Below are 22,630 nucleotides of genomic sequence, written 5' to 3'. Positions count from 1 at the left end.
TTAGTGTCCCTGCGGCCCGGTCCTCGACCAGGCCTCCACCCCCAGGAAGCAGCCCGTGACAGCTTACTAACACCCAGGTACCTATTTAACTGCTAGGTAACAGGGGCATAGGGTGAAAGAAACTCTGCCCATTGTTTCTCGCCGGCGCCCGGGATCGACCCCGGGACCACGGGATCACAAGTCCAGCGTTCTTTCCACTCGGTCGACCGGCTCCCCAACCAGCTAGCCTAAATCTCTGATTAAACCATGGGTTTTTCACCTTCATTTCACTATTTTCCTTTTGGACTGGGACAAACTTGTTTGCTGCGTCCTAGCACTTCTGCGCGATGCAGTCCATCATATCTTGGGCAGTCTTTCCCCAAAGCTCTGTTTCCCATGCTATTTCTGTTATTAATTTTCTTATCTCCTCATAGTTTCCCCTTTCGGTATGCTAACATTTTGGTTTCGGTATCCCTCCTCGAGTTCAATAATTCTTCTTCAATCAGGTACTCAAACACCAGTACACTGTGGTCGCTCATTCCTACTGGGGCTTCAGAACCGATTTCTCTAATGTCGGAGTCGTTCAGAGTGAAGACTAGGTCGAGTCTCACTGGTTCGTCATTTCCTCTGATCCTTGTGGGTTCTCTGACATGCTGGGTTAAAAAGTTTCTAGTCACCACCTCCAAAAGTTTGCCTCTCCATGTATCCTCGCCTCCATGCAGTTCCTTGTCCTCCCAGTCAATCCTTCCATGATTGAAGTCCCTCATGATGAGCAGGTGGGATCTATATCTACAGGCAGTAGAGGCTGCCCTCTCAATTATAGTGTTAACTGCCATGTTGTTGTTTTCATACTCTTGACTGGGTCTTCTGTCATTTGGTAGAGGGTTATTTATTACTGCTACTACTTTTCTTGGTCCTTGGCATCCGGGGAGGAGAGGCTTTGGGGGATTCGGGGGGGGACAGAAAAGGGGGCAGGGTTTGGGGGGCGTGGGGGGAAAAGGAAGGCTGAGGTGGGTGAGGAAGAGGGGAGGGTTTAGGGGAGTGGTGGAGAGGGGAAGACTAAGGTATGGTGGGGGAGAGTTGGGGGTGGGAGAAGACAGATGGCTTGGGGGTGGGAGAGGAGGAAGGGCATGTGGGGAAAGGGAGGGCTTGGGGGATCGGGGGAGAAGGGAGGCCCTAGGGAGAGGGGTGAGTGGGAGGAGGGGCATGGGTGGGGGGAGGGGGTGGGTGGGGGGAGGGTGCCCTAGGTGGTTACTTAGTGGGGGGCTGAAGGGGGATGGGGCAGGTAGGGTGTCTGTTGGGTAGAGTGTGGGGGTGGTGCCGCACTCCCTGTGGCTAGTGCACTGTTTGAGGAGGGTTCCCCACTCTCCTCTGGGATTAAAAGGTTCGAGGTTGTAGTTCTCTGATTTCTTTCTCTCTCCCTGCGCTCCTTCCTCGAGTCTGCTGCCTGCTTTCTCTCTTCCCTTGTCATATCCCGCTGCAGGAATACTTTTTTGAACTTCTGTTAATTTGCTAGACAGCTCTTCCTTGCTAACTGTTCCTCTTTCGTGATTTCGCTCATGAATACTATCTTTATCATTCGGTCTCTGTTCTTGTTGTACTTTCCAAGCCTGAAAACCTTTTCAACATTTTGGTCAGTTTACTCCATCCTTATCTCTTTAAGGATCTCAGTAATTATGTTTTTGTCCTTGTCTCTCTGTTCCTTTGGGCTGGTCCCTGTTTGCTCTTTAATGCCTGCTACTACTACTGCTCATCTTCTCCCTATCAGCCGGCTAGTACATCTAGCTGCTTCCTGAGAGGAAGCCACTTCCATGGTAACTTCCCTAACTGCAGACCTAGCTTCAGGGCTCTTTTTAAGCATTTCAGCAAATGAGAGCCGAGTTGTGGAGGTCTCCTCCACAGTAGCATTCCCATCTCCGTGAGGTACGGTTTGTGTCTGGGATTGCAGAGGAGTCTCCTTCAGGCATCTTATTTCCTCCTTTGCTGCCCTTAGTTCCTCGTGCAGGTTGGCTACTGTCTCCCTCATTACCCTCAGTCCTTCACTGAATTCATCCAACATTTGCTGGAATACTTCCTTCATCCAGGCTTCCTGTTCCACCCCATCCTCTTAGTTTGTTCCAGCCGTGATTGTCATCCTGCGTTTGTCACCCCGAGTACGTGTCCCTGCCATGTTTTCCCTATGAGAGAGAGAGAGAGAGAGAGAGAGAGAGAGAGAGAGAGAGAGAGAGAGAGAGAGAGAGAGAGAGAGAGAGAGAGAGAGAGAGAGAGAGAGAGAGATGCTGATAGAGAAGGAGAGTAAAAGAGGAAAAGAGACAGAGAAACAACAAGCGAGAAGGGTTATTCAATCAATTAAATTTCAACAATAAGAGGATTACCTGGGAAAATGTAAATGCAGAACTTGCATCATTTCATGGGAAACAGTCTTAAAGGGTTATAATGACAAAATATGCAATAAATGAAAACTGATTCGATTTCAATCCAACTTTTTTGATGAGTTGTATATAAAAAGGGTTTCCATCTGGTCCAAGTCTCAGCATCGTAGCATGAATAGAAAGGGAGAAAAAAAATTTGAATTATGTGTCCAATTTTTTTAAAAAATTTCCAAAATGGTAAAAAATTAACATAAAAAACAAGTGTCAACTGAAATCATGTCTATGACTCTCAGCTATCACAATAACATATAATACAAAAATATAATAATTAGTTTTATCCCCCCTCCCCTAAAAAAAAAAAATCTTTTTTTTTTTCTTATCTGTTTATCAGATGATTTGCCTGAAACTTATACACCTGACTGCACGTAAGCCTATCTCTAAGGGTGACAGTTTTGGAGGAAATTGGTTTATGTCAACCTCAGCTACAGATGGCAGAACCTTAGACTCTATTTTTAACTTATTTTTTCAAGAAACATAAACGTTCCCAAAACTCTTTCATTTTTTATTCAATTTACTTGAAACTTACACCTTATATGTATAGTTTATGTTTCTACAATCTGTTCCGAGCTTTTTTTCCTAAGTTCATTTATTGATTTTATAATAGAAATAAACCATGATATATTTGCATAATTTTTTTTTGGAACTTTGACTATTTATATTAGTAAAACTAAATATATTATGGAATCAGATATTTTATTATATGCTAATGTGATAGAAAAGTGTCATAGAAATGACTTAATTTGAAGCTTGTGGTTGTTATAAGGATTTGAAAATGTGTAAAATTCGTTGAAAAAAACAAAAAAAATCTCCCTCTCTATTTAGGCTGCAATACTGGAAGTTGAAACAATTACAGCCCTTTTCATATACCCTTTTTATATACAACTAGTCGAAAAAATTGATTGACACTGAACAACTTATAAGAAACGCAGTTATGGCCCCATAAGTGACAAAACTCCTGCACAGGAAATAGTCCAACTGACAGCTGAAGCATATAAGATCTGCTTGAAGCATGTATTCGTTTGCCTTGTTCGGGTTGAATGTAGACACATTAGTCGCTTCTGTATATATTTATTGACCGAGACAACAAGGTATATATCTGGCCAACCGAGGTCCACCTTACTCTGGGTCTGAGAGAGAACTGAGGCTGCTGGGAGCATGGCTTGATGCTCCTCTGTCTGGCATGACGTCAGAGGCCTACTTGCCTGTGATTGGTTACATTTCAACTGACATAGAATTTGAGTATAACACCGCTCGGACACGCTACCAAGTCGACGACCCTTGTCGACAAGCTCTGGCTAGCTATATAGTTACAATGATACTGAAAGGACCTCGGTGGCATTCAATAATGACTTACATGTGAAATTTGTATAATAAAACATTGAAAGAAGATCAGGTGTGCGTAATACTAACAACTCGGCATATGCTCCAAAAGAAAAAAATTCACCATAATAGGTGAAAATCATGGTAACAATGCTTTGATTAAACCAGAGTATTAAGAACATGTGGATGTCTACTGATCAGATATGAACAATACAACTCAAGGTATTGCCTAAACAAAATTATTAACATGTGTCAATGGCATGTGCTTGAAAACCATACAAAATTAAACAATTATTACATTAATGAAACAAAGTTCTGACCTAACAACCACAAATAAATTTTAAGATTAGATAATGATTTTTTTTCTCCCTTTTTTTTTTTTCTTTGACACTGAAATATACAATATATTTACAAGACCAATATACAATATATTTAATGTGCAATATATTTACAAGCAATAAACAAGACCTGGATCAAGAAGACTAACATCTGCGCGATAGCAGTCAGGATTCACTGGCCTCAATGTGATTGCTAGAACATTAATGAACTCTTATGACAAGCACTGTAAAAATACAAATGGCAGCAGACTTAAGAATGGCATCTAATTTATAACAAAATAAAGTTGAGAAAAACTATACATTATATATAATGGTAATAATAAGACACATGTGATAGAAATACTACAAATGAATTTTTTTTTTTTTTCAAAACAAACAGAATAACTGTAGAGTGCACTCAATTATAAATTCTGCGGATATCTACACCTAGCTCATCCAGAGCACTATACAACTCTGGATCTGACTGAAGGTTCGAAACAGATGAAACTTCATGTGACAAACTATCATCTTGAGAGATATCCTCGTTAACATCTAGCCAATGGACATGTGGTGAGCGCACAGTTGAAACGAGAGGTTTCAACTGTGCACTCTGAGAGGTTTCAACTGTGCAAATCTTAATCTAAGATTATAAGTGCTAGTATGGGGTTGCTGAATATCAAGTGGTCTGTCAACCACAGAAGGTGGTGTCCGAGTAGGAGTATCTGTCTGGGTAAGTTCATTGTCATCTTCTTCATCAGTCTCGTCAACAGTCATTTTAGCTAACTTCATGTGGTCTAAATGTTCATTTATATACTCTCCTGTTAACAAGTTCTTAAGTCTGTATTTGTTACCTTTAATAAGCTCGATTACCTTATATGGACCCAAAAATTTCTTAGTTAACTTATACATAGGACCAGACCTGTGTTGGTTAAGTATCATTACTACAGATCCAATAGTTATTTTACTGGGTTTAGCTCGTGCATTCCTTGCTAGAGTGAACTCGGCTGTAGCTTTGGACAGTTGTTCATGTATTTTCTTGAATACTAATTGCATCTGTCTACGCTTCACCTGAACAAAATCATCTACGTTATATAAGGGAGTAGGAGGTACGTTAATCAATTCATTAGGGAGGATCTTATCTGTACCATAAAGAATAGCGTGAGGTGTGTTACCTGTAAAAACATTAATTGAAGAATTTATAGCACACTGAATTAAAGGTATAAAATCATCCCAATTATTGTTATCAAAATTCAACGTGACTCTCAAGGCATCTAACACTTTCCTGTTAGTACGTTCGGCTAGTCCATTACTTGCTGGATGATAAGGCATGATGCTACATTTTTTGATGTTATATAAATCACACAAGCTAGTTAAAATACTATTACTGAATTCTGGACCATTATCTGAAAGGATTACTTTAGGCATACTATATCTACAAATTATTTGGTCATGGAATGCACTGGCTATAGTTTCTGCTGTTTTGTTCGGGATAGGAACTAGTTCGCAAAACCGTGAAAAATTATCGACCATTACAAGCAAATGTTTGTTCCCTTTCTCTGTTTCCGCACAATTTGTTGATAAATCCATCGATATTCGTTCCCAAGGAGCTTTAGTTGCTGGGTACACCTGAATTGGATTAGGTCCTGAAACATGTCCCTTGTGCTGTAAACAAGTTAAACATCTGTCAACATAATGAGCAATCTCCTTAGCCATTTTTGGCCAAAAATACTTCAATCGACCTTGTTGGAGTGTGCGATCCTTTCCTGGATGTGCACTTACAGGAGCATCATGGATAATTTTTAACACAGTTGGTACCAAGACAGCTGGAACAACTAACTGACAACATTTTCTCAGGGCTATCCCTAGCTTTACTACTCTACACAGTAAATTGTCCAACATAACTAATTCTTTCAATGGTACTGGCGGGTTATGAATCGGGCGAGTGTCTTGCTTAGTCAAAAATTTAATGACGGGTGCCCATATGGGGTCTTGTCTTTGTTCCGTTTCTACTACTGTAGCATCTAATGCTGGGTAATTTAACTGAATCGCAGCTACGTGTCGAGAAAACGCATCGGCTACAACATTTTGCTTCCCTGGAATATATCCAAATGTGGGATTGAATTCTTGAATTGTGAGCAAATATCTAGCAAACTTTCCAACTGGATTCTTATTTTTGAACAAGGGAATTAATGGTTGGTGATCTGTAAGAACATGAACTGGGTAATTATAAATTGTATCCTTGAAATGTTTAAGTGCCCAGACAACTGCCAAGGCTTCTCGTTCTGTTGCGCTATAATTTTTCTCTTCTTTAGATAAAGTACGGCTAGCATAAGCTATTGCGTGATCTCGGTGACCTTCTGTTTGAAGTAATGCAGCACCTAGACCTATGTCACTAGCATCTGTAACCAACGTAAAAGGTTTAGAAAAATCTGAGTACCTAAGGACAGGTGACGAAATAAAGGCTGACTTGAGTTTTTTGAATGACTGATCCTGGGCCTCTCCCCAAACATAGGGTTCATCTTTTCTTTACAACTTGTAGAGCGGAGCGGCTATAATAGAGAATCCAGCAATAAATGAACGATAAAATCCTACAAGACCTGTGAACTGTCTTACGGCTTCTGTGGTACGAGGTGTTGGAAAATCACGGGCAGCAATAATTTTTGATTCATTCAATGTAATACCTGAAGGTGTAACTGTATGACCTAGGAAATTAATCTGCTTTAAAAATGAACATTTTGCAAGTTTTATTTTTAAATTAGCTTCAGCGAGCTTTGCAAGTACTTTCTCAAGGTTCTGGAAATGAGTCTGAACATCTTGCGACATGATTATGAGATCATCAAGGTAAACTAGAAGAGTACTTCCTATCAATCTACGAAATAGATTTGTCATGAGCCATGAAAAGGTTATTGGACTACTACGCAAACCAAACGGCATTCTTTTGAAATGAAAATGACCATTGGGAGTACTAAAGGCTGTCAATTGTTTACTTTCCTCATCAAGGGGGATTTGCCAGAATCCCTGCAACAACTCTAACGTTGAGAATACTTTGTTTCGACCAATACTTTGCAACAAATCATTTAGAATTGGAAGTGGGAAACGATCAGGTATTGTTACTCTGTTAAGCTTGCGATAATCGATTACAGGTCTCCAAGTCCCATCTCACTTTGGTACAAGAATCAATGGAGCGTTCCATGGCGAATTACTCGATTCAATTACATCACTCTGTATCATTTCCTCTACAAGTCTATCGGTTTCTGCTCTCTGAGAATGGGGAAGACGGTAAGCTGGTACATAAATAGGCGTAGTTCCTTGTTCAAGGGGAATTTTATGTGTAATAAGAGGAGTGAGACCTAATTTTTCTCCTGGTAGAGCAACAACAGCTCTATTCCTGTTCAAATTTTCCAAAAGCTGAGCCACAGAGTCAGGAAAATCAGTAGGACTGAGGTGTTGCGCTTGCACCTCTGGCTGAGATCCCTGTTCTCCTGGTGTGAGTGTACAAACAGTATGATCCATGGAGACATCATCCACAACCCGCACCGGTAACGAGTAATGGGCAAAATCTACAACATGGGTACCAGACTGGAGATGGATGTCGGCATTACTAGTGTTTGCAATAAATAATGTAACAGTATCATCCTGCACTGTGTGCCAGGAGGGTTCAACAAATGTACCATTCACTTTACATGTTTCACTTTCCGCAATCACATCCGACAACTCAGGCACTCCCTGAACCTTAACTCTTATTCTGGTGAGAGAATGAGGGTGTAGCACAGTGTCAGTAGCCGTGGAACCACTGACTTCAGAGATGGAAGCTGCCAGGTGAGCGAGACAACGAGAATCCGTTAGGGCGTCCCCTTCCAGAAAGTCCCAATACTCATTCTCCTTAACAACTGCACAACAACTATGCTTCAATCGAGTGCCTGTTTTCTCGGGTATGCTACCACGACAATGATCTGACAAACCTACGCTAGCAAGGCGGGTGTCAACAAAATTAACGTAATCTGATTGAAGGTTGAACTCATGGCCCTGTCGATACATGCTACACAAGGGTATGACGTGGTCTTTAATACTTATGTTCCAACGATGGGGAAACAATGCAATATTTTCATCAATCATGGTGTACAGACCTAAGAGAATGTCTCCAGGAAAATGAATAATGTCAACAACTAAACATGTTATGGACAATGTGACATCATTGAACCTGAGTGGGAGGTTAATTTCACCCTGAACTTTTACTTTATTTCCTGAAATACCACTTAGAAAAGGTATGTGTGACTGTTTTAAAGTAGTAGGGTGCTTACTTTCAATGTCTCTAAGAGCTGAGGGCTTGACAATATTAATTTTTGCACCTGAGTCAAGAAAAACTTTTAAAACTCTACCATGTACAATGGCTGAGACAAGGGGACCATCACTTGAGACTGGACAAGTTACTACTTGTGACTTATGTTGTCTGGGATATCTGCGTCTTGTTTGTGTCAAATTTACTGTGGATCCGTCAACATCTACAACTGGTCTAGAGTCAGTGTCCTCCTCTGTCAAGTGTCCAAATCTATTTTGGGTAGCTACTGAATACACAGGGAGGGCACTAGGATTGGCTAGCTTGAATTGGTTAGCGGATGGCTTTGGGGGTTTCCCGACGACATGGAGTGAACATTCTGAGCTCCAGCATTCTGTGACCGAGCATTGTAATTTGAAGTGGCATTATAACTGGGCTGGGAGTTGTGATTACGTGAGTTCTGATAATGTCTTGGACGCTGTGCGCCTCGCCAAGACTGACCATGGGAGTTACGAGGTGGAGATGTCCTTTGCCTAGCTCTACAATCCGCAGTGTGGTGACCAACTTGTTTATGGTACGTGCAATATGGGAGCCTAGAATGATTAGATTGACGAGGGGACCGAGAGAATTGTCTAGGAGGTGATGATCTAGGGGCGGACCAACAGTCCCTTGCGAGGTGGTTACTCTTACCACAATGCCAACATGAGGGAGTGGATGGTTGTGGACTATGGCGTTTCGGCAATTTATGAGGCGCGAATTTGACTGGGGGCTACGAGCATGGGTACGCTTCTGCGACCAAGAGTTTTGAGAGTTTGTGGGAGGATGCTGAGAGCTTGTTACTACATTTACAGTATCAGAGGGTGGCAACAGTTGAGCACTTCGGGGAGCTAGTTTATCGGCGGCATTGTTAATCGTCTCAAATACTTCACCAATTTCATGTTTAACACCAAAATTTTGTTGCTCAACGATTGGTTTAGTATGTTCGGGGGTAAAATGCATTAAAGTACCAAATGCTATCATTTTGGCCATAGCCTCAGGGGACAGATTATTGTCTTTATCTAACCAAGTCGAATTATTCATAGCAGAAACTAAGGCATACAGATACTGATCGAGACGGCTAGTAAACGCATTGAACGATTCACCAGGCTGCATGGTGGCATTGGCAATTTTCTTGCATAACCTATACGGGTCGAGGTCTCCTTTATTAACAAAACGCCGGCGAAAGAAATCCTTAAAATCAGACCATGACTGGAGGCTAACAATGGCTTTCTCGTCAACAACGAAACGTGCATCACCTTTGGTTGTGTCCACAGCTGACCGTGCAATTGCTAAGTATTCAGCATCAGTAGGCTTAGAAAAACGTGCAACTGTTTTCGCTTCAACCTTACTAAACCATGATTCTAATAAGCGCGATTCCCCAGCAAAAAGAGGAATAGCCATTTCCTGAGCTGATCTCTGGCCATTGGGATGAGCAACTGCTCCTGTTGAATCTGAAGGGGTTTCAACAGTGGTAGGCATTGTCACAGCCGTGGAAGTAATATTTGAACGCAGATTATAATTAAGTGCACCTGGCATCAGAAATAGTATACACAAAAATAAACACTGAAAAAAAAACAACTTGGCTAAAGTAAAAAAATGGCAGAAATAAAATTATTAAATTGGGCTAGGCAAGAAAATAATTAAGAACAAGCAAATTGTAAACTAAATTTAGCAATCTTTCATTAAAAAATGACTGGAATTAGATGTATGTAAATTAATTAAACCAGACTAAGCACAGCAATTTAGAATAAAAACTGTAAAATGCAATTACAAAATTTCATTAAAAAGATTCAACACAACAAGTGGCAATGCAAGAAATATGGATGTAACACATAAACTGGACACAGGAATGTATATAACTGCTATGGTAAAAAATTAAAATAAAATGCTTAAAGGATAAATTTCAAGTTAGGTCTGGAGAAATATCAAAAATTTTCTGTTCTATTGTCTATGGAAATCTCAAAAACAAATTTCTATTATGCAAAATAAACTGCTAGAAACAATTATTTCTTACTTCTCTCACCTTGGAATTCACTAATGACACTAGTAACAATTAATGAATAATGGAATCAATGCAGGGAATATTGAAAGGACTCAGAGAAACTGTGGACCTGGAGTACTAAACCGGCTCCAATATTTAACAAGTCACTGAAAGGTTAATTCATAAGATATTTTGGATATAGTTACGTTAAACCTCATTAAATCATAGCACACGATATCTTAGCTCATAATTACTTAACTCAGGGCTGCAGGATTTGCAATATAACAGTGGCCAAAACGAAAAACGGTAACGAGACGTGTGAAGAGCACATGTGAGGTGTGTTTACAAACTGGTGCGATGGCAGCGCTCCTGGCGGCGGTGGCGCGAAGCTCCATGGAGACCCCCAAGCTCGGAATTGATGTTGGGAGCGCGAAGATAAACTCGGAGACGACGGTATTGCGACGATGGCGGTGGAGAACACAATTTTCTAGGAGAAGTTCACACAAAACGATGTAGCAGGGGCTGGTGGCGAGATGTGTGAGCTTGGGAGGGAGGCAAGGTGGCGACACTAGTCAAACAATTGTAGTCTTTTTTTTTCACCAATTCCTCTTGAATAACTGTACAACACCCACAATAATCAGTTGATACTTGCGACGATGGCTGACGACGATTTCAGTAGCTTGAACACTCACAAAGCTTGATACTGTCAGCTTAGGTGGCGGTGGTGGTGGTGATGCAGGTTCCCACGTGGTGGCGCAAGATTCAAAAATGGCTGGCGCGGAAGCTTCCTTCCTCCTCACTGATGAATGAGCGTTCTCACAGGAAAATATTGACCCTTACTTCTGAAACGTTGGCCTGGAGTAGTGGTTGATGGCAGGACCCCGGTCTGGCACAATATTTGATGCGTGGGTGGCAGGATGGCGGCTTGTGGCGGTGGCGGTGGCGGCGGTGGCGGCTGGAACACGAGGCGATGCTGGGTACTTGAACTTTTGTTTCCAGAAAAAATTTCTGGGTCCCACTGCTGCTACCAGTATTCGTTTGACTTTTTCGGGTTGAATGTAGACACAGTAGTCGCTTCTGTATATATTTATTGACCGAGACAACAAGGTATATATCTGGCCAACCGAGGTCCACCTTACTCTGGGTCTGAGAGAGAACTGAGGCTGCTGGGAGCATGGCTTGATGCTCCTCTGTCTGGCATGACGTCAGAGGCCTACTTGCCTGTGATTGGTTACATTTTAACTGACATAGAATTTGAGTATAACACATGTGCCTGTGAGTAGGGTCAGAAAGAGGACCACTCTAGAAAGAGAACGCAGACGACTGTACAGGAGAAGGAAACATATCGAGGAAATTCTTAAATGGACACGACTATCACAAGCAGGGAAAATAAATTTAAACACGGAGATCGAAGAAATACAGCATTCGCTGAAGCGATCATACGAACCTGAGGAAATTGAATTGGAACAAAAAGCTATACAAGAAATAAAGAAAAATCCAAAATATTTTGTCATATAAGCAAAATAAAAAAAATGAAACTAAATAAAAAACAGTATTGAACCTTTACTTACAACAGAACACAACAACATAAGAACATAAGAACACAAGAATGAAGGTAACTGCAGAATGCCTATTGGCCCATATGAGGCAGCTCCTATTCATATCCACCTAATCTCATTCAACACAATTTGAAGGTTCATACACAGAGGACGGCAATGAAATTAGTGAAATTCCAAAAGGAAAAGTATGAGGCTATGTTTAGCACACCAATAAACAACATAAAAGTTAAAGATCCAGACAGTGTCTTTATGAATGACATCCAAGGTCCAGATAATATAATCAATATGAACACGAACTCAGAAGATTTTGAAAGAGAAATTGACAACATGCCCATGCACGCAGCCCCTGATCCTGACTCATGAAATTCAATATTCATAAAGAAATGTAAAGTACCAGGAGTGCGAGTGCTCAGTGTAATACGGAGAAAGAGGCTCAACACTGGGGGGAGATACCAGCAGCACTTAAATCAGCATATATATAGCTCCTCTGCACAAGGGAGGTAGTAAAGCTTTGACCAAATTTTTTTTCAGACCAGTTGCACTTAAAATGCACATAATAAAAGTTTTTGAAAGAGTGATTTGGAATCAAATTTCCAATTTTACGGAAAATAACGAACTTCATTGCACAGGACAACATGGATTTAGAGCAGGAAGATCCTGTCTGTCACGGTTACTCACCCACTATGAGAGAATCACAGAAGCCTTAAAGGAAAAGCAAAATGCAAATGTTGTATACACAGATTTTGCAAAGGCATTCGACAAATGTGACGATGGAGTGATAGCCCATACAATGAGATCAATAAGAATAACGGATAAAGTGGGGTATTGGATTTTCCACTCTTTGTCAAACATAATGCAGAGTGACGGTCAGACAAGTAAGATCAAGTCTAAGTGCAGTGAAAAGCTCTGTTGCACAGAACACAGTCCTTAGATATAGACAAAAACACTAGTCACAGCTTCGTGTCATCCTTGCAGATGAAACCAAAATCAGCATTAAAATTGCCACTGTCGAAGACACTGAAAAACTACGGGCAGATATAAATAAAATATTCGATTCGGCAACTGAAAATAAGAGTTTAACGATGGTAACTTCCAGGTACTTACCACCTTCATACAAGGTGGTGGCTTACCACCTTTTACACCCCTCACTAAATGGCCTTGAAATCTTGTCACAACAATATTGTACAACCAGCCCTAAAATTATATAAAATTAAGCCTATGGCTGAAACACCAGAAACATTTACATAAATATTCCACAACACAAGAAGAAATCAATCTCTCACCTTACACTGCGTCTTACACGCCAATAAGCTTTCAAGCACTTCCCTTATACATTCCTGTGTATCCACCATAAACCTCTGTTCTGCTTCTAGAGGCTCACTACCATGTATATCTCTAAGTTCTCCAAAATACCCCAAAAGGCTCTGCTGCAGTCCTCCCAAACTGCTGCACAACGAAATCCTCCTCAAACACCAGTGATGCTTCACCACTGATCCCACAGAGACACGTGAAACTTCTCTTCACTGCTCCTTTACACAGCTTGAGGTCCACTCCTCACTATGGAGCTCTGCTCTCCCACAGTGTTTAGCATACACTTTTCCAGCCTCGAAGTTTCTTTCATTAACTCCTTCCCTGGCCTCGAAGTTCTTCTATCAACTCCTCCCCAACCAAACCTGCAATTTCATTGCCATGCCAATAAAAATGTTTTCCGACTAAAACATAATTAAATGTATTCACAGAAAATAAAACTCCTCCATCCGACATCTCCTTCAACACTATCACGTTGCCGAGACGGCCCTCCCCCGCCTTGGGCGAGTCCATCTTCGACGTGTCCAGACATGCTGCTGGCCGTTGCCTTCGCTGTGGGCTTTCCCCCCTTAGTCACCCACTGACATTTGGCGAGGATAAATGTACCGCCGTTCTCTCCAGCGTGTTGTCTTATCTCTACTCTCTCATTTCAGCTAACTACCTTAATAAATTATTTATCCTACATATATAAACATCTGCCATGATCGCTGGGCACACGATCAAGCACAGTTAACCACTGTAACAATTGCTATATGAGCTTACCACAGAATTTGTATCTCGAGGGCGCTCAGAGGGTGCTCAGCTGCAGAGGTTCCCAGAGGTCAGCCTCTCAGACCTCCACCTAAAGTTTCTTTATGACGTCCTCACAGCTCTTCTGCTCTTGACTTAGGTACATTAAGTCATCCTCAGTCATGACACATTAACGCCTGCTTGATTACCTCTTCTTGTAGGAGCACACGGCTAGGGGTTTCCCTCCTCTGCCAGGAACTCAAACACAGCACTACCCCCTCTCACGAGTTCTGTTGCTCATGTAAGGTCAAGATGTCCCGCGAACCTCACATCATGTCAGCAAAGTATTGACATCTCATTCCATGTCATTTATTTACATGTTCATCCTCTGCTATTATTTAATAAAAAGTCACCGACGTTTCTAGCATATATACATATATATATATGTCGTACCTAGTAGCCAGAACTCACTTTTTGGCCTACTATTCAAGGCCCGATTTGCCTAATAAGCCAAGTTTTCCTGAATTAATATATTTATTCTAATTTTTTTCTCATGAAATGATAAAGCTACCCATTTCATTATGTATGAGGTCAATTTTTTTTTATTGGAGTTAAAATTAACGTAGATATATGACCGAACCTAACCAACCCTACCTAACCTAACCTAACCTATCTTTATAGGTTAGGTTTGGTTAGGTAGCCGAAAAAGTTAGGTTAGGTTAGGTTAGGTAGTCGAAAAACAATTAATTCATGAAAACTTGGCTTATTAGGCAAATCGGGCCTTGCATAGTAGGCTGAGAAGTGCGTTCTGGCTACTAGGTACGACATATATATATATATATATATATATATATATATAAATATATATATATTATTAAATATGACCGAAAAAGTAAGATTAATAATTCTAACACGAATTTTCTCAATCTTTCGTACATTACGCTTCACTGTTGGAGGTAAATCAAAAATCACTTCTCCAAAATTCATTTTTATTTCTAGTCTGACGCGACACGGGCGCGTTTCGTAAAACTTATTACATTTTCAAAGACTTCACAAATACACAACTGATTAGAACTTACGTCTCTCTGATATTATATCTACATTTGAGTGAGGTGGGAAGGGTGATGTGGCATTAACACAAGACAGAACAGGAGGGGATATTAATAGGGTATTAAAAGTATCAACACAAGACAGAACAGAAACAATGGGTATTGAATAGAAGTGTTTGTAGAAAGCCTATTGGTCCATATTTCTTGATGCTTCTATATTGGAGCGGAGTCTTGAGGTGGGTAGAATATAGTTGTGCAATAATTGGCTGTTGATTGCTGGTGTTGACTTCTTGATGTGTAGTGCCTCGCAAACGTCAAGCCGCCTGCTATCGCTGTATCTATCGATGATTTCTGTGTTGTTTACTAGGATTTCTCTGGCGATGGTTTGGTTATGGGAAGAGATTATATGTTCCTTAATGGAGCCCTGTTGCTTATGCATCGTTAAACGCCTAGAAAGAGATGTTGTTGTCTTGCCTATATACTGGGTTTTTTGGAGCTTACAGTCCCCAAGTGGGCATTTGTAGGCATAGACGATGTTAGTCTCTTTTAAAGCGTTCTGTTTTGTGTCTGGAGAGTTTCTCATGAGTAGGCTGGCCGTTTTTCTGGTTTTATAGTAAATCGTCAGTTGTATCCTCTGATTTTTGTCTGTAGGGATAACGTTTCTATTAACAATATCTTTCAGGACCCTTTCCTCCGTTTTATGAGCTGTGGAAAAGAAGTTCCTGTAAAATAGTCTAATAGGGGGTATAGGTGTTGTGTTAGTTGTCTCTTCAGAGGTTGCATGGCTTTTCACTTTCCTTCTTATGATGTCTTCGATGAAACCATTGGAGAAGCCGTTATTGACTAGAACCTGCCTTACCCTACAGAGTTCTTCGTCGACTTGCTTCCATTCTGAGCTGTGGCTGAGAGCACGGTCGACGTATGCGTTAACAACACTCCTCTTGTACCTGTCGGGGCAGTCGCTGTTGGCATTTAGGCACATTCCTATGTTTGTTTCCTTAGTGTAGACTGCAGTGTGGAAACCTCCGCCCTTTTCCATGACTGTTACATCTAGAAAAGGCAGCTTCCCATCCTTTTCCGTCTCGTAAGTGAAACGCAGCACGGAACTCTGCTCAAATGCCTCCTTCAGCTCCTGCAGATGTCTGACATCAGGTACCTGTGTAAAAATGTCGTCAACATACCTGCAGTATATGGCCGGTTTCAAGTTCATGTCGACTAAGACTTTTTGCTCGATGGTACCCATGTAGAAGTTTGCAAACAGGACACCTAGGGGAGAACCCATGGCGACCCCATCTACTTGCTTATACATGTGCCCATCCGGGCTCAAGAAGGGTGCCTCTTTAGTACAAGCTTGGAGTAGTTTCCTCAGAATACTTTCTGGCATGTCAAGAGGAGGTTTCCACACTGCAGTCTACACTAAGGAAACAAACATAGGAATGTGCCTAAATGCCAACAGCGACTGCCCCGACAGGTACAAGAGGAGTGTTGTTAACGCATACGTCGACCGTGCTCTCAGCCACAGCTCAGAATGGAAGCAAGTCGACGAAGAATTCTGTAGGGTAAGGCAGGTTCTAGTCAATAACGGCTTCTCCAATGGTTTCATCGAAGACATCATAAGAAGGAAAGTGAAAAGCCATGCAACCTCTGAAGAGACAACTAACACAACACCTATACCCCCTATTAGACTATTTTACAGGAACTTCTTTTCCACAGCTCATAAAACGGAGGAAAGGGTCCTGAAAGATATTGTTAATAGAAACGTTATCCCTACAGACAAAAATCAGAGGATACAACTGACGATTTACTATAAAACCAGAAAAACGGCCAGCCTACTCATGAGAAACTCTCCAGACACAAAACAGAACGCTTTAAAAGAGACTAACGTCGTCTATGCCTTCAAATGCCCACTTGGGGACTGTAAGCTCCAAAAAACCCAGTATATAGGCAAGACAACAACATCTCTTTCTAGGCGTTTAACGATGCATAAGCAACAGGGCTCCATTAAGGAACATATAATCTCTTCCCATAACCAAACCATCGCCAGAGAAATCCTAGTAAACAACACAGAAATCATCGATAGATACAGCGATAGCAGGCGGCTTGACGTTTGCGAGGCACTACACATCAAGAAGTCAACACCAGCAATCAACAGCCAATTATTGCACAACTATATTCTACCCACCTCAAGTCTCCGCTCCAATATAGAAGCATCAAGAAATATGGACCAATAGGCTTTCTACAAACACTTCTATTCAATACCCATTGTTTCTGTTCTGTCTTGTGTTGATACTTTTAATACCCTATTAATATCCCCTCCTGTTCTGTCTTGTGTTAATGCCACATCACCCTTCCCACCTCACTCAAATGTAGATATAATATCAGAGAGACGTAAGTTCTAATCAGTTGTGTATTTGTGAAGTCTTTGAAAATGTAATAAGTTTTACGAAACGCGCCCGTGTCGCGTCAGACTAGAAATAAAAATGAATTTTGGAGAAGTGATTTTTGATTTACCTCCAACAGTGAAGCGTAATGTACGAAAGATTGAGAAAATTCGTGTTAGAATTATTAATCTTACTTTTTCGGTCATATTTAATAATATATGTCTACAGGAAAGACTGCTACCAAAATATACTAATATATATATATATATATATATATATATATATATATATATATATATATATATATATATATATATATATATATATATATATATATATATATATATATATATATATATATATATTTATATATATATATATATATATATATATATATATATATATATATATATATATATATATATATATATACATATATATATATATGTCGTACCTAATAGCGAGAACGCACTTCTCAGCCTACTATGCAAGGCTCGATTTGCCTAATAACCCAAGTTTTCGTGAATTATTGTTTTTTCGACTACCTAACCTACCTAACCTAACCTAACCTAACTTTTAACGGCTACCTAACCTAACCTAACCTATGAAGATAGGTTAGGTTAGGTTAGGTAGGGTTGGTTAGGTTCGGTCATATATCTACATTAATTTTAACTCCAATAAAAAAAAATTGACCTCATACATAATGAAATGGGTAGCTTTATCATTTCATAAGAAAAAAATTAGAGAAAATATATTAATTCAGAAAAACTTGGCTTATTAGGCAAATCGGGCCTTGCATAGTTGGCCAAAAAGTGCGTTCTGGCTACTAGGTACGACATATATATATATATATATATATATATATATATATATATATATATATATATATATATATATATATATATATATATATATATATGTATATGTATATGTATATATATATATATATTGTGACAATAATCTCCTTCAAGAGATTGAGCCTGCTCTTCCCTCCATAATTACGTCGTCGAAATTATATAAAACGACTATGGAAGACATGTCCAACAATGACAACAACACCAGCAAGGCTTGCCAGGGTGAGCAAAACGTATGCAGCCAGCCATCTGTTCGGACTCAAACCACCAAACTACATGTTGATCGCTGCCGGCTCCGCTGATTGGTCGCCGGTCTGGCTGCACCTGCACTCGCCCCCCCATACTACTTGATGTCTGGGGTCGCCCCAACTTCAGACCTCAGAATGTTCAGTGCTCTCGTGGTCACCACTCCTCCCGGCTAGACGCTAGCGTGTACTGAGAGAAGTGGTGGCTTAAAGCCAATATTCCAACACCTCCCATTTACTTTGTATTGCACTTCTTGTTATTTTGCCTTAACGTAACTTTTCATTGTGTCATCTAATTATTCTTATTATTTTGATTGATTGATTTTATTATAAGAATTTGTTTGTGCATTTTATTCATGTTTTGATTTATTTAACGTAATTCAAATTTCATTGTTAAAGTTTACTTGTGTTTTGTGTGTCTTCTCCTTACCTTACCACAGACGAAGTTCCAGTTTTCTATTTTTTTTTTTATAACTATGTGACGAGGCCATACCCCTAGCCTTAAACAGCCGAACACCAACGCGTTACCGTCACAATATATATATATATATATATATATATATATATATATATATATATATATATATATATATATATATATATATATATATATATATATATATGTCGTACCTAGTAGCCAGAACGCACTTCTCAGCCTACTATGCAAGGCCCGATTTGCCTAATAAGCCAAGTTTTCATGAATTAATGTTTTTTCGGCTACCTAACCTACCTAACCTAACCTAACCTAACTTTTTCGGCTACCTAACCTAACCTAACCTATAAAGATAGGTTAGGTTAGGTTAGGTAGGGTTGGTTAGGTTCGGTCATATATCTACGTTAATTTTAACTCCAATAACAAAAAATTGACCTTATACATAATGAAATGGGTAGCTTTATCATTTCAAAAGAAACAAAACTGAGAAAAGATATTAATTCATGAGAACTTGGCTTATTAGGCAAATCGGGCCTTGCATAGTAGGCTGAGAAGTGCGTTCTGGCTACTAGGTACGACATATATATGTATGTATATATATATATATATATATATATATATATATATATGTCGTACCTAGTAGCCAGAATGCACTTCTCAGCCTACTATGCAAGGCCCGATTTGCCTAATAAGCCAAGTTTTCATGAATTAATTGTTTTTCGACTACCTAACCTACCTAACCTAACCTAACCTAACTTTTTTGGCTACCTTACCTAACCTAACCTATAAAGATAGGTTAGGTTAGGTTAGGTAGGGTTGGTTAGGTTCGGTCATATATCTACGTTAATTTTCACTCCAATAAAAAAAAATTGACCTCATACATAATGAAATGGGTAGCTTTATCATTTCATAAGAAAAAAATTAGAAAAAATATATTATTTCAGGAAAACTTGGGTTACTAGGCAAATCGGGCCTTGCATATTAGGCCAAAAAGTGCGTTCTGGCTACTAGGTACGACATATATATATATATATATACATATATATATATATATATATATATATATATATATATATATATATATATATATATATATATATATATATATATATATATATATATATATTAAATAGGACCGAAAAAGTAAGATTAATAATTCTAACACGAATTTTCTCAATATTTCTTATATTTCTTTTCACTGTTGATGGTAATTGAAAAATCAATTCTCCAAAATTCATTTTTATTTCTAGTCTGACGCGACACTTGAACGCGTTTCATAGTAACTTATTACATTTTCAAAGACTTTAGTTTACACACACACAAAAATAACTTGCAAACACTAAACAGAGTTAAAACAGCTTTGATTTTATACCTACATTTGGGTGTGGTGATATGTTACAACATATCACGTGTTGTATAGGTGATATATGTTGTATATATCACTTGGGCATAGCATTTTATCAAATCACCTCATCCTTTGGGGCAACACGTGAGGAACACAAATGCGAACAAGCCTGAATGGTCCCCAGGACTACATGCAACTGAAAACTCATACCCCAGAAGTGACTCGAACCCATACTCCCAGGAGCAACGCAACTGGTATGTACAGGACGACTTAAACCGCTTGACCATCACGACCGGACAAAAGGAAGTGATAGCCGAAGCTATTTGAACCACTTCCCTGCCGGCACTCGGATGGTTATCTTGGGCATAGCATTTTATCAAATCACCTCATTCTTTGGGGCAACACGTGAGGAACACAAATGCGAACAAGCCTGAATGGTCCCCAGGATTACATGCAACTAAAAAACCAGTTGCATTGCTCCTGGCAGTATGGGTTCGAGTCACTTCTGGTGTGTGAGTTTTCAGTTACACATTGATTTTACTTTGTTATCATTTATTCTGTGTTGATACGTGTAGTCAGTTGCAAAGTAATTTATTTGTTTCATGCCAATAATTTGTTTTGATTGCAACTGTCTTACAGACCTTGATTTGCATTTCACTCTTATTGTTTGCATCTGTTTGTTCGGTCTCCTGTAAAATAATACATATGGCTAAAGGGTATTGAAAATCGTTATAAACAATATCTTACAGGGGTCTGAGCTTTAATTTGACTTGATGCAATACATTCACTTCAGTCACTAGTAAAGTGTATCCCTTATACATAACTTGGTATTCCATCCACATGTAGATTCCCGTTTATAGCAATCTATGTGTGATTTTATGCAGTTAACTGTAATATATATATAGTACTTAAAATTTGCATATGCATTATAATTTTGGAACATTATTATGGGGTAATTATATATTTCTTTATTAAATGAAGTACAATTAATTAAGATAATCTAGTTAGATTGGGAGGTATGAAGTCAACATCATAACACTGGGGACCAATTGTATGTGACATTGGTGTACACATTAATGTTTATATTCATCTTTTCCCAGGACACTTCAGTACAGGTGGCACTGGGACTCCATCATCTGCAGGGTGCCTTTTACCTATTGATTCTAGGATGCAGCGTAGCCTTCCTCACCCTGCTGGGGGAGAACCTCACTCGCTGCTGCTCCTCACCTCAGTAACACCCTTCCCTAGCTCACCACATCTCCAGCTAGGAATAATGGTGCTGGAAAGGAAGATCACTAACTAAATATTTAACAACCTAATCTGTCAACATATTTGGCGCATCTTTCACACCTGCAGCAAATGTGCATTTGGTTAAATAAATTACAATGAAAGTACATTTATCGTGTATTTATCAATTTACTATTACTGCTGTTATGTGAAAAGGTAATACCGAGCTGGTGGTATGCTTCACAGAGCAAAAAATAGCATTTGGCTTTAGGAGTGTGAATATAATGGACAAGAATTAAAGTATCAAGAAAAACACTCAAGAAGAATATAAACTAACTTAATTAAAACGTAAAATATTTAGCTTCAGTACTGGACTTACAACTTGGTATGTACACAAAAGTAGAAATAGCAATTAGATAATAATGGAAAAGTTACTCTTAAGACTCAGAAGAAATTATATTCAAACAAATCAGGCAGCACAACTTATATTACCACGACCTGAGGTAGAGGGTCCTTCAGCCTGGAGCACCTGAAGAGACTACCATGGTAGCCTTGGCCACCAGAGTATTTACATGTCCAGTGACGTCAGCTCGTAAACTAGGAGCCAGAAGGTAACCTATCAATCCGGCGCGGGGAGTTGCTGATGGGAGTGGAGTGGCTTACATGATTTCTAAGATATATTTACAATATATTCATGCTATGAACAGCATGTATAGACAGTCAGGTCTATAGATCTTGGATTATCTTCACTGTGATGTTGATATGCATGGCGAAGGTGACAATGGAGACGCAGTTTACCCTGCTATGAAAGGTAATTGTGTGACAGCTTCTTCCTGAAGCTTCTTACTGTTACCCGAGATGTTGATATAGGAGGAACTGTGGGGATAACTTTACCAGTAAGAATTCTTTATTTTTTTTATTTGTTACTTGTATGTTTTTTCCATTTATTATAAAGTTATTTTAATATTTAATTGTTTCTTCAAAAGTGGACTGTATAGTTTTATGGATTATCCCGCCAGTAACACCTCCTTCACACACTTGGGGGATTTAGTTCATTAAATTTGGTCATACTGTTATTAAATGGTTAACATAATAAGAGTATGTTATTATATGTTAACTTTTAAATAATTAAAGGTTAACATATAATTAACTTCAC

The 22,630-nt window shown here is 39.4% G+C and overlaps 1 pseudogene; it reads left to right on the top strand.

The window, feature by feature from the left end:
- The window catches only part of LOC123759260 (glutamate receptor ionotropic, delta-2-like), a 191,962-nt pseudogene extending 170,384 nt beyond the window's left edge, over positions 1-21,578 (top strand).
- Positions 21,579-22,630: the final 1,052 nt, after the last annotated feature.

Source organism: Procambarus clarkii, chromosome 32 (assembly GCF_040958095.1).
Source record: "Procambarus clarkii isolate CNS0578487 chromosome 32, FALCON_Pclarkii_2.0, whole genome shotgun sequence".
NCBI classification, from domain to species: Eukaryota; Metazoa; Arthropoda; class Malacostraca; order Decapoda; family Cambaridae; genus Procambarus; species Procambarus clarkii.
Note: the sequence above shows the minus strand (reverse complement) of the source record. Positions and strands in the feature narration are given on the sequence as shown.